At 40.2% G+C, this 12,687-nt stretch overlaps 1 protein-coding gene across 1 annotated transcript in view; it reads right to left on the bottom strand.

The window, feature by feature from the left end:
• The window catches only part of LOC121867882, a 47,412-nt gene extending 35,193 nt beyond the window's left edge, over window positions 1-12,219 (bottom strand). The window contains exon 1 of the mRNA XM_042368006.1: window positions 12,023-12,219. The gene's annotated coding sequence lies outside the window, so the exon portion shown is untranslated. The remainder of the gene's footprint in view (window positions 1-12,022) is intronic.
• Between the last annotated feature and the right edge of the window lie 468 nt (window positions 12,220-12,687).

Here is a 12,687-nt window from a genome sequence, read left to right on the forward strand (position 1 = left end):
GTACCCCCAGATCCAAGTTTCCACCCTCCAGCCCCTCCAACTTGCACCCCTCAGCACCACGCTCTCTTCCCTAACGCAGCACACAACCAGATATTTTCATCAGCCTTGTTGTGGAAGAGTTCGATTACATATCAAATAAAATCACTCGGGGAAAAGTAATCCGTCTGTGTTATTAATGATGTGTTTTTATTTTTATTTTTTTTTTTAGTTTGCGTTATCAATATTTATCAATACTCCCAGAATCTATAAAATCATTAAGGCGTTATGTGGGTCACCATGGAGACACCAGAGTATTGATGCTTCTGTTGTACACCTTACCGGATCACCTGAAGATAAGGCAGGCATCCCAGTTTATTTCATCTGATGATTATTCTTCCTTACGCCAACCTAACACTAATTTAACGCTAATAAAATCTAACCTAACGCTAACGTAACCCTAACCTAACCTACGCTAACGTAACCCTAACCTAACCAAACATAACGTTAAACCTAACTTAACCTTATACTTGGGTGGGAGGGGGTCCCACCCAAGTATACTTCAGGTGATCTGATTTATACCATAACACTGTTTCCCTTAACTGGAGATAACAGACGAATCTTAAGAGAAATTGGATTAAGCCACGCTAGTCTGTCTCACCTGACACGATTCTTCATGAAGAGACGAATCGGTTCAAAATTATTATGGCACTAGTGAGAACACCGTTAACACGTAGCTAGTTGGCTCGTGGGGATCATGGTGCTTATTTTACTGTTATTATCTTACGGCAATACTGTACAATAACGAATACACTGTAGACTGATGTTTGCCGTTGTTTCTATACACCCGCACATGTCTAGATTCATTGTTTGTATACTTATACCATGTATAGTGTATACCTTCATTGTCTATATACATGCTGAAGGTTTTTTATTTTTTATTTTTTACTTATTTATTTATTTATTTATTATGGTGCATCAAATGCCACAATGTCGAATACGTTCTTTGTCCCTAGATTTAAAACTTTACATATGTTCTGGTAAATGTTCTTTTGAATTTTCTTGGGATTCTAAAACTATTACAGTAATGTGTCCCACCTCAAGGTCAAAGTTGTACCCGCCCAGTTCCTCATTGGATATGGATTGTTCATAAGCTTGTCGCTCTACACCGTGACTCGGAACTTCGGTCCACATTATCCAATATTATTACAGAAGAACGACTTGCAATTGTGGCAGGAGATGTACACGAACTGAGACTCCCTGGTGTTCCGCAGTATCAGCGTAGAGCAAATCAAAATTCAGGTGATGTCACTGTTGATCTGACATTTTAACTGTTGAAGTTAGTAAACTGTGTTGACTCTTATTATCGGCGCGACATTTTACTACAGCATCCAATACAGGGCAGGTCACTGCAACCTGTGTAACAATCCAACAGCATGTAACACTGGCACTTCTATGGACAACCTACAATTAGAAAACTCCAATTCACTAGACATTACTCTCTTCTCCCGTTTTCGCAAGAACTTTGCATTATTGTTAAAGAAAATGGATGAGCCACTTTCACGGTTTGATGCAACTGTATTCGTTGAAACAGCACAAAATCTGCTAGAGGACTGTAGAGCCAACGTTTTAAAGCTTGCGCGTTCAGAGCTCTCACTTCAAAGAGGTGATTATCGGGAGGTTATTGAACTAAGTACAGCGCTCCTCAGCGGAGAAGTGGCTGGCCAGCCAATCACCTTCAAACGATCAAGTGCATTGCACAAGGCCAGATGGGTGGCAAAGTTCTTGTATTCCATCAATATCTGCATGTTTGAGAAACAAATTCAGCAGCTTCCGCCTTACACAATCACCACAAGACAACAAGTGTCGAAAATAAGGGACTTTGTCACCTTTGCCACCTTAACCTGTAGTTCTTGGTGGATGACATGCACGTTTCAGTGGATGCACCATGGCATGACATAAAGCTGTTCCATAAGTCTGCTGCTGCACGAGGCTGTGAACCCGTTAATCTCCCAGAGTGCAATACGTGCCGAGATGGTGCCTCTTGCACTTTTCAGCAACAAGTGCCAGCACAAGAACATCGTGTACTTGCCGACAGTCTCCTGGCAATCAAACCAGGCAATAAACTGCTCAAACCCTAAGTTTACACATGCAGTCATTCTCTCAACAGCACTTACAGATTTGGTTGGTCCGACTCCTGGTTCACTATTCATGTTCTTCAGCTCGACCCTAAATTTCTTACAGATGTTAACGACTGGCCACCACCCACTGCGTACCAGACATCTACAATCAACTTGAAAGAACTATATGTTATCAATGACTGCTGAACGTGGAGTTAAACTCGGTTCATAATATCTACCATCAGCCAGGAGTGAAGAACACTTCCAGAATGTGCTCCAAGTTGTTATACTGGACCGTAAGAAGCTCCCAACCCTATATAAGCGTGACTCAGTGTAGCTAAAATGTTCCTCCCCAATATTCTGCTTATAAAATAATTTCTTAAAATTACAAATATTATTTCATCCTCAAACTGATGGAGTGGTCTTATTCAACTCATGCTTTAATATGCTGGCCGTATTTTATGCCAAGCAGGTAAATCTATCACTGTAAGAAAGTGTAATTCAGTGTGAAGTTGGGTAGAAAAATTATATTCATACTTGAATTTTACTTCTCCCACAGTAAACATTGCGTGATGGCTGATTATTATTAAACGCGGTGAGTCCTGGGAGTTGTGTACTCAACTGTACAAGTGAAGATAATCAAAATAACAAAGGAACATTATTTAAACATCTATATCAAATAAAATATCAAATTATCGACTATTATATATATATATATATATATATATATATATATATATATATATATATATATATATATATATATATATATATATATATATATATATATATATAATCAATCTCTGTATCTTAAAAGAAAACGATCACTTAGGTACTATAAAGAAACTGGGAAAAGGGGAACAATTCCCCTTTACTTCCTCACAAAGAAAATCAATGACTGCATTATTTAGTTCTCGGCGTCTTATTGCATTGCTCTTCATCTTTCATTATTATAGATTTAAGGAACCGTATCGACACTTATACTTGGTGGCCCAGACGTTGCCTAGTTTACCAGGGGTCACTCACACCAACGGTAGCCATGTTGGAGTGGTTTGTGCTTAATAACCCTGCAGGCAGTTGAAGTATTTAAGATATCGTGAACGGTGCTGAATAATCCTGGCAGTTGAATCAACGTAAACTTAAGACGTAGTAAATGATGTTTAATAATCCTGACATTAGAAGTAGCTCCCCACAATCTTTCTCCAGCAGACAAGTTTTAAAAATTCAGAAATATCTGTCTTTCCTGGAAGATGTTACGAGATCACACCTGCAGAAAGCGGAGCCGTAGTACAGGTGAGGCCGCGTACCTTCAATGTACTATACCTGCATAAGATTAGCAACTGTAGCTTATTTCACCTGATGATTAAATATCTTAACGCCATCCCAACCCAACCCAACCCAACCCAATCCAACCCAACCCAACCCAACCCAACCCAACCCAACTTAACCTAACCAAAATTAACTTACCTCCCAAGTAGTGTTAGAATGTTAAATCATCAAGTGAAATAAGCTGGAGGAAAATCTTCTTTCGGTCTCTATATGATTAACGAACTCAGCACGAACACGCATGATGAACAAGATGATATAACGTTGTCTGTTGGAATCGATTCATTCTGAAGATTCGAATTCTGATTTGGATCCAGTTTAGGTGTTGACATAAGTACTTTAATGATGTTATCCTGATGTAATGCTAACGTAACTGGTTGTTATAGTGTCACGATCAGTTATGACACAACCAGTTATTTAGTATGACACGACTAGTTATATAGTATGACACGACTAATTATATACTTTAGTATGGCACGACTAGTTATATAGTATGGCACGACTAGTTACTTGTGGAAGCAGGCAAATGTAGTACCCATATTCAAAAAGGGAGACAGAGCATCAGCGTCAAATTACCGGCCGATCAGTTTGACGTCAGTAGTGGGGAAATTTCTTGAATCAATTATAGCAGATAGCATCCGATCGCATTTAGAGAAAAGCAAATTAATCTACGACTCTCAACATGGGTTTACAAAGGGAAAATCTTGTCTTACAAATCTGCTGACGTTTTTTAGGAAAGTCTTCGAGGTAGTAGATAATGACGAAAATTACGATGTTATTTACTTAGACTTTAGCAAAGCGTTTGACAGAGTACCGCATCAGAGGCTTCTGAGAAAAATTAAGGCCCATGGTATCGAGGGGAAAGTTTTAAATTGGATAAAATCATGGCTCACCGATAGAACGCAGAGAGTCAGCGTAGATGGTATTAAATCTGAGTGGGGCCGTGTAACCAGTGGGGTTCCCCAGGGGTCAGTACTAGGCCCACTCTTGCTCATAATCTACATAAACGATGTAGATACTGGGATCAGCAGTGACATAAGCAAGTTTTCGGATGACACCAAAATAGGGCGGCAGATTAATTCAGGGCAGGATGCAAATGCATTACAGGAGGATCTAAATAAACTGCAGGGGTGGTCTGAAAAATGGCAAATGAAATTCAACAACAGCAAGTGCAGCGTACTTAATATTGGAAGAACAAATGATATCAATGAATACAGCTTTAATAATATCAACCTTGAGAAGTCGACTTGTGAAAGAGACCGAGGGGTACTTGTAAGCCCGGACCTACGGCCTAGAAAACAGTGCGTTAATGTTCGAAATAAGGCAAACAGAGTATTGGGTTTCATATCTAGAAGTGTAAGTAATATGAGTGCAGAGGTCTTATTGCAACTATATCTTGCGCTAGTCAGGCCGCACCTCGATTATGCGGTTCAGTTCTGGTGCCCTCATTATAGAATGGATATCAATTCACTTGAGTCGGTGCAGCGAAGAATGACGAAAATGATTCCGGAACTTAGAAACCTTCCATATCAGGATAGGTTAAAGAAACTAAACTTGCATTCCCTAGAAAGACGAAGAGTGCGGGGAGATATGATAGAAGTATTTTAATGGGTGAAAGGAATCAATAAAGGGGATATAGATAAAGTTCTTATAATATTCGAGCAGGATAGGACTCGGAGCAACGGATTTAAGTTGGATAAGTTTAGGTTTAGGAGGGAGATAGGAAGGAACTGGTTCACAAATAGGGTGGTGGACTAGTGGAACAAGCTTAGCAACTTTGTAGTAAGTGATGGAACGCTGGAAAGTTTCAAAAGGAGGCTAGATAGATTCATGGATGATGGAGAGTGGTAGTAACTCTCGACAGGAGCTGCCATGCACAGGCCAACCGGCCTATTGCAGACTCCTTATGTTTTTATGATGTGTTTAACCCTGACTTTAGCAAAGCCTTCGACAGACCCCCCATGAAATACTAATGCGTAAAGTAGAAGGACGTGGAATTGGACGATATATCCTAAACTGAATTAGGGTGTGGTTATACTGTAGGATAGGAAACAGAGAGTCAGCATTATCATGTTTAAATCTAAGGCTATAAAAACTGACGAAAAATGCCTGTTCAGATTACTGTTCATTTCTCCTTCGTTATCAGTTAGTTCGACGATATCTGGCTGTATTGGCCCAAGCTTGTCTTGTGTCTTAGTTTAATACATTTCGGAGAATCGATAAACAATTATTTAAAGAATATTATTGCACAAATAAAGGCTATAGGTAGGAGAATCAATCGTGGTGACGTTTGCCTCCGAGATTAATGTAAAATATTGGTCAGTAGGATATAAACGGAGCTGCCTGTAGTATGGGTCAATAGATCCCCTCACACTGGTACTTACTTCCCTCTTCACCTGTGTTAACCAACTTGCAGGTGATTAGTCGCTTGATTAACGGCCATCGGGGGAACTCGCCTCTTTATAGTCGAGTCGCGTTCTAATTTTTACGTCATTTTGGTCGCAATTACTGTTTTGGCTATATTCGCCAGATTGGTCCTTTTTCTTGTCCTTGGTAGTGTCTGCTTTTGTACTTCGTGATGTCTGTTTTTGTACTTGGTAGTGTCTCTATTGTACTTGGTGGTGTCTGTTATTGTACTTGATGGTGTCTGTTATTGTACTTAATAATAATAATAATTAAAAGTTAAATACGCTGTGTTACCTTCTATTACGGGGCAAAAATATCGTAGGAGCAATGGAGAATCATGAGCCAGAGTCTCTCTCTCTCTCTCTCTCTCTCTCTCTCTAACCTTAGCTTCGTTAGTTGTCTTAGGAGTTAACATTGAGAGTTCTATCTCTTATAATTTTTAATGGTTGATGAAATAGAGCAATTACTAACCTTGTTACGCACTTAAAGACCTTAGTTGTTTAAGCGCAGTAATAACATTATAACAACAATAGGAGTTGGGAAACACTCGGATATATGCTTTCTAAGCTATAACTGCCCGTCACAGGCTTTCTAAGGTAAAATGTTCCGTTCAAAATGGTTAGTGTTCGACACATTCAGAACTAAAATGTTAGTGTCTGAAACGTTGAGCAAAAATGTTCTCTTTAAAATTCTGTCCAGGCAAGACATTGTGACTGAAACATTCTGAGCTACATCGTTCAGAAATTTTTCAAAAGCTAAAACTTTTACCGTCCATTATATTCTAAACAGTACTGTCAGAGTTGGATACCACACACTACTTAATACTTTACTGTCACTCGGAATCGAGTATGACGATCATCCGGCTATGATACAGTGATACGAGTTATTAAGGATGTCACCTTCGTTGGTGAGCTCTGAGGTGACTCGAGAGGCCGATACGGGATCGGCAGGGCCGTCCACAGATGTTACATGTGTGGAGGGCTACATCTACTGCGGGAGGGGTGGCGGCAGCGTCTTTCCGGCGCTGATGCTGGTCTGCCTCGGTATGCAGTCGGGCTAACTCGAAAGTATTCACACCTTTCCTTGTGATGCTCATCCAAGCATTGCGGTGTGGAGTATATCGTCTCCTAGGTGAGTGGGTCGATTTGGCACTTTTTCGGGTTTGTCTTAAGACTATCCTTTTACCTTTCCCGTTATCCGCAGTCTACTGTCGTCCATGCGGGTAACATGGCCAACCCAACGTAGTTGTTAATGGATAATGGTAGCCTCGATGCTCCTGACATCTCGGCGATCTCTTTCTCTGACAATGATGGAGTCAATGAGATGCCAATGTTAGGATCGTGGGCTTTGCCTAGAACCCTTGAACTTGTCGGCCTGCCTAAACAAGGGGTAGGTGACAGTGAGGTTGTGTGCAGCGCACTTGTTGAGGAGTAGGCCGTTGGGATTACACCTGCCTAGTCCATTTCTCCCTATGTTTCCCTGCCATAAGTCAGCTTCTCTGCTAATTCTGGCATTGAATTTACCTTGAAAAACAATCTTATCTTCTCTGGGGATAGAGGTTTGCACTCTGTCGAGGACGGCGTAAAAAGTCTTTTTGATGTCATCCTCTGCATCCAGTGTAGGGACGTATGCACTGATGAAGAAGGCCTGACGTGAGTGATTCAGTGGGACTCGAAGCGTAGTGATGCGCTCGTTGATCCCAATAGGCATTTCAGTTAGCCTTTGTGGGATGGATTGGCGGATGGCAAAGCCAACTCCATAAATGCGGTTTCTCTCCCCAGTAGCCAGATCCCCGTTCTGTGAGTCGACCCCTGTCTGGGAGCCGGGACTCAATAATGGCTATGTCGATGTTATACTTAGCCAGCTCTTTTGCTACAACTGCAGTTCTTCTTTCAGGATGCTCATTTGTGCAGTATCCAGAAGGGTCCTGACATTCCATGTAGCGACCATAAGAGGTTGTATAGTTTGTTTTTACCTTGATCTGTGATTGTGATTATGTTTTTGACCGCATTAGGATGACCTTACTGAGTGCGGTTACCCAGTCAAGTTAGTAATTTTAGGCAGGCTACGTTTATTCTGCCAGACACAAAGTAAACGATAATCACAACAATATTAACATGGCTGAGCCTTTCGGGTGTTGCAACCCTCTGACAATTACCGGACATTTACTCAAGAAAATTATCAATAATATAAGTGTATCATCTGAGTAAATAGGTGTTAGCAAATACATAATGAACAGTAATTACATTTACACTATTTTTTATATATTTTATTCAGGTAAAATAACGCGACAATTATCAACAGGTATGACGCAGATAACCTTTTTAATATTTTAAACTCGTGGAGAAAAGAACACACGGATGAATCACTTTCACAATGCTTAGTTAGTCAAGAAATTCAATTTTATCCATCATTAAGTGAGAGAGTCAGTCAAAGACAGTCATGTACAGAGCTGATACTGCAGGGTTAAGATTCTGTGGTCTAGTTTTGGATTCGGAATACCTCTTAGGTTGGTTTTAACTACGAGAGCTTCGACACACACACACACTACTATCGCCACCACCACCAATAATAATAATAAAATAATAATAATAATAATAATAATAATAATAATAATAATAATGTTGGTAGTAATATTTATAATTTATGCTCCCGGCATTATCTTGATTCAGTGATTGTCAAACAGGGTGCGTGATGCCCCCTGAGGTACGTGATATATTTCCAGGGATACATGGAGGGTAGCATGGTACTGGCATTGCTGATGGTATTTACACTACCGTATGAAAGAGTAAACTGTCTTAAGTTTGAAAATAAAGGTCAATGGTTAATTAAATAAGGACATTTGTGACCATTATCGCCGAGGTGTGCTTGAGTCCTGGTCTATTATGTCCACATTATGTTACTCAGTTGCCGAAAACTATCACTGAACGATTCTTTTAAAATATTAACGACTAGTTTCGCTCAGTGAGTGCTAAAAGAGCATATTATACGCCCGCCTTTACTGATCACCTTTCGGGTTGATATTATATTACTGCCCTTTAACAACTAAGGTCTTTAAATACTTGTCCTAGGTTAGCGAACTCACTGCACTGTAAAATTTGTCGGGTATAAAAAGGGTAGGTTTAACAAATTAGCCCTTATGTAAAATACTCTTTTAGGGGACACTATCGTTTGCGGGTAATTATGTAAACATAATGAGCGTGGTAAAATCCCGACCATTTTTTGGTATGTAAAAAACACGGCCGGATGGAGATTTATGAGCCGAAAAGGAGGACATGTCTGGGGAAAACCTGACGTATGGTGCCTAAAAGAGAGCCCAGGTTCTCAACTGGTTCAGCCATGTTAATATTGTTATTATTATCCACACTGTATCTGTGTTTTTCTGGCTAAATAAACTGTTTCAATTCAATTCAATATAAAGTTGGGCTTCAGGAATGAACGTGGTGAGGAACACTACCAGCCGTCCCAAACTGTCGTACAGCAAGAGGGTTACACTGAAGGTACTCAGGCAAGTAATAACAATAATAAGAGTGACAACATCCCCAGGGAACCTATCATTTGCGCCAACGAATTTAGAATTAAGGTGACGGACACACACACACACACACACACACACACACACACTCTCTTTGGCATTAGTGCTAAATTTGAGTCCTAGCCTGAGTAGTTCTTCTTCCTGTTGAGTACGGAGATATACCAATACCCATGTACAGACATAACCATTATCTTTAGTAAAATAAGACACTGAATTATCTTGACAGAAAAAGAGACATTGACCAAGAAATAAGCTGTCCATCCCGCCCTTGACCATCATATAGAGAAATTTATAACTGACCTGCTGGGACCTTCAGACCGGCCAGCGCTCAGTGATCAACAGGAGGATGAAATATGAGCTGTGATAACTAGACCTAAATAGAGAAAAAGATTAAGAGCAAATACAATCTGAGAATATAAGAGTAAATATGTTGGAAATACAGAAATGGAACATGGGTATGGATGGTACTACACCAGGGTACCGTGAGTTGATTTCGAAATTATACTAAATTAAGAATCTCGATTGTAAATAAGGAGTTTTGAAGTTTTAATTGGTTGGTAGGCTAAAGTAATTTCTAACCTTTGAAGACTTTAGTTGTTGAAGCGCAATGATAATAAAAGTGTGAACGTGGTCTGTAAACAAGACAAAGAGACACGAAGCAGGATTCGGCTAACACAGGCGTCTCCCCGAAATAGATTTAATGACATTATTTACGTTTTTTTTTCAATGAGTAACTATATTTACCTTATCCCTCCCCGCCCCTTACCCAGCACCCCGTCCCTTACTCAGCACCCCACCCCCTTACTCAGCACCCCGGCCCTTACCCAAAACCCCGCCCCTTACCCAGCACCCCGCCCCCTACCCAGCACCCCGCCCCCATAACACATCATTGGTAGAGTGTTCACCTCGTTTGGGTTTAATTTTTCCCCAGAGACGACGATTGGGCTTCCTTCTTGTATAATAACAAGAAAATGAGCTCACTGTCAGGGTGCACCTGATTTGTAGAACCTCAGAAACAGTGATCTGAAGAGCATTTTTACAATACTCAGTTTAATATAATAAGAATGTCAGTAATATATGCAAACACGCTCAAATTATTACTTATACTTTTCTGATCAATCAACTTTGGGCAAAAAAAACTGAACGTGTATAGTGGTGGTTTGTGCAAAATCTAGCGCTGCCCGAAAAGATTAGGTAAAACGGATAGAGTTTAGGTTAGTTCACTGCCTTTAGCAATAGTAGTAACAACAGCAGACTCAACCTCTTGTGACAATGCGCGAAGGTACTTGAGGTCTACCACAAATTGAAAGATTTATTCCGAAAATTAAAAGTGCGGTAAGAAATAGAACTTATAATTCATTTAAAAACTTCAGACTTATTTAACCTGCCATTTTCTGCCTTTAGTCTTCATTGTTATGCATCTACATTATTCATTTATACTGTACTGGTATTAAGAAATACAAGTATAATGACACACAGGGGGTTATCGAAAATAGCTAGATTAGGTATATTATTATAGCTTATAATGAACACTGGGACACTGGTAGGTAGCCGCTAGTTCCTGCCCATTGTTGTTATCAGCTGTACTGGTATAGTGACAATGAGTGATTTGAGCACTTTTACAACGAGTTCGTATTAGATTTAGTGGGCCATCATCATTCATGCTAGTGTCTTTCTGCTCAGTCGATGGGATAACTGGTGATAAGAGAAGGCGACATCTTTCTTCGTCCATTCCAAGATCGTGGTTAGTAATATTAACCGTAAGGCTCGAGTTGTAATTTTGCTAATAAATTTTTATGATAAATATGGTCTCTGCAATAGCTGTTTAGACAACTTTCTTTTCATTTTAGTTTCGTTGACTTTTTTCACATTGCATTTCTTTTCATTTTAGTTTCGTTGACTTTTTTCACATTGCATATGCCAGAGCACGAATAAATAGCAGCTATTCTTCTGCGGTAAACATGCTCTTCTGAAATCTGAGAGCGAACTGTTAGAGCAGACATAATCGTAGTGTGGAGAAAAACACAGTTCAGGTTTGTTTGCAGACAAGTGTGATAAAAAATCGATTGCGTGTACCGGGCTTTAGTGTAATTGTCGTTTCTACGTCGTGTTAAACATGAGTTTTGTGGTGAGCTGTTGACCTTTAACGACAAAATAAGACATGCGCGTTACAGCAAAAAGTTTAATGGCTTTGAAAAAGTCCAACTCTCGACATGGGCTGTTGATCCCCGCTCTTACATCATCCTTCGGTAGTGTGACGATGCTCCCCACCTTGGCAGCTTAAGCCGCCGCTCTCAATGTTTTACGTCTGATGTGTTGTACTTGGTATAAAATGTACAAAATTACTCTATATAGTGAGCACTTCAACAAAGGCACAGTCTCATCTCAAGAAATGCCATATTGTAACGTCTAATATTTGGCGCACTCTTAACTTCTTAACTCATGGTCAGAAACCCTCTCGTCACTTCTCAGGAAAGTGAAGGGAAAAAACGATAAAACTTATTTTTTTTTGCTGAATGCATATTTTGTTTCTTCTGAAGCCATGTATCTGACCACAGCACTATGAATGACACACACACACACACAAACACACACATTGTATATGTATAGTAAACTTGAATGTCAATGTACGAAACACAAAGGTATAAACCTGACTAACCTTTATTGGTGTTGTGGCCGCTTTCCTGACTTTGCCGAGAATAACACTCACGATGGTCCTGGGTTGACTCACGACAACACGAGGTCCTCTACCTGTGTGTGTGTGTGGATGAGCGGTAGTGTTGTGCTCCACTCAACGTAAGGTCAGGCAACGGACGTCAGGCGGACAAAGCAGTAAACACCCACCTCTGAGGAGCCTCGAGCGGTCACTGGTAACTGGTTCCGACAAGTTGTAGATGTTCTTTTAGTGGTCGAAGCAAGGGGAGGAGCCACCGCCACGAGCTCCACCCATATTTTTATTTCTTTTTAGCTCCTCCCACAATTTTTTTTAGTATTCCCCGAAACTTTTGTAGCTTCGCCAACAATATATCTACTTCCATTATCATTTATAGATCGTCCATAGCTTTCTCCAGCGTTGCCCACAATTTACCTCGCTCCACCCATAATTTACCTCGCTCCACCCATAATTTATCTAGCTCCACCCATAATTTATCTCGCTCCACCCATAATTGATCTAGCTCCACACACACTGTTTATTTAGCCCCACCCTTAATTTATCTAGATTCACTCATAACTTATTAAATCTGCCCATAACTTAGCTATCCCCGTCCATAACTCATCTAGCCCCGCCCATAACTTAGCTAGCCCCGCCCATAACTTATCTAG

Source organism: Homarus americanus, unplaced genomic scaffold, assembly GCF_018991925.1.
Source record: "Homarus americanus isolate GMGI-L3 unplaced genomic scaffold, GMGI_Hamer_2.0 scaffold37032, whole genome shotgun sequence".
In the NCBI taxonomy this organism is placed as follows: Eukaryota; Metazoa; Arthropoda; class Malacostraca; order Decapoda; family Nephropidae; genus Homarus; species Homarus americanus.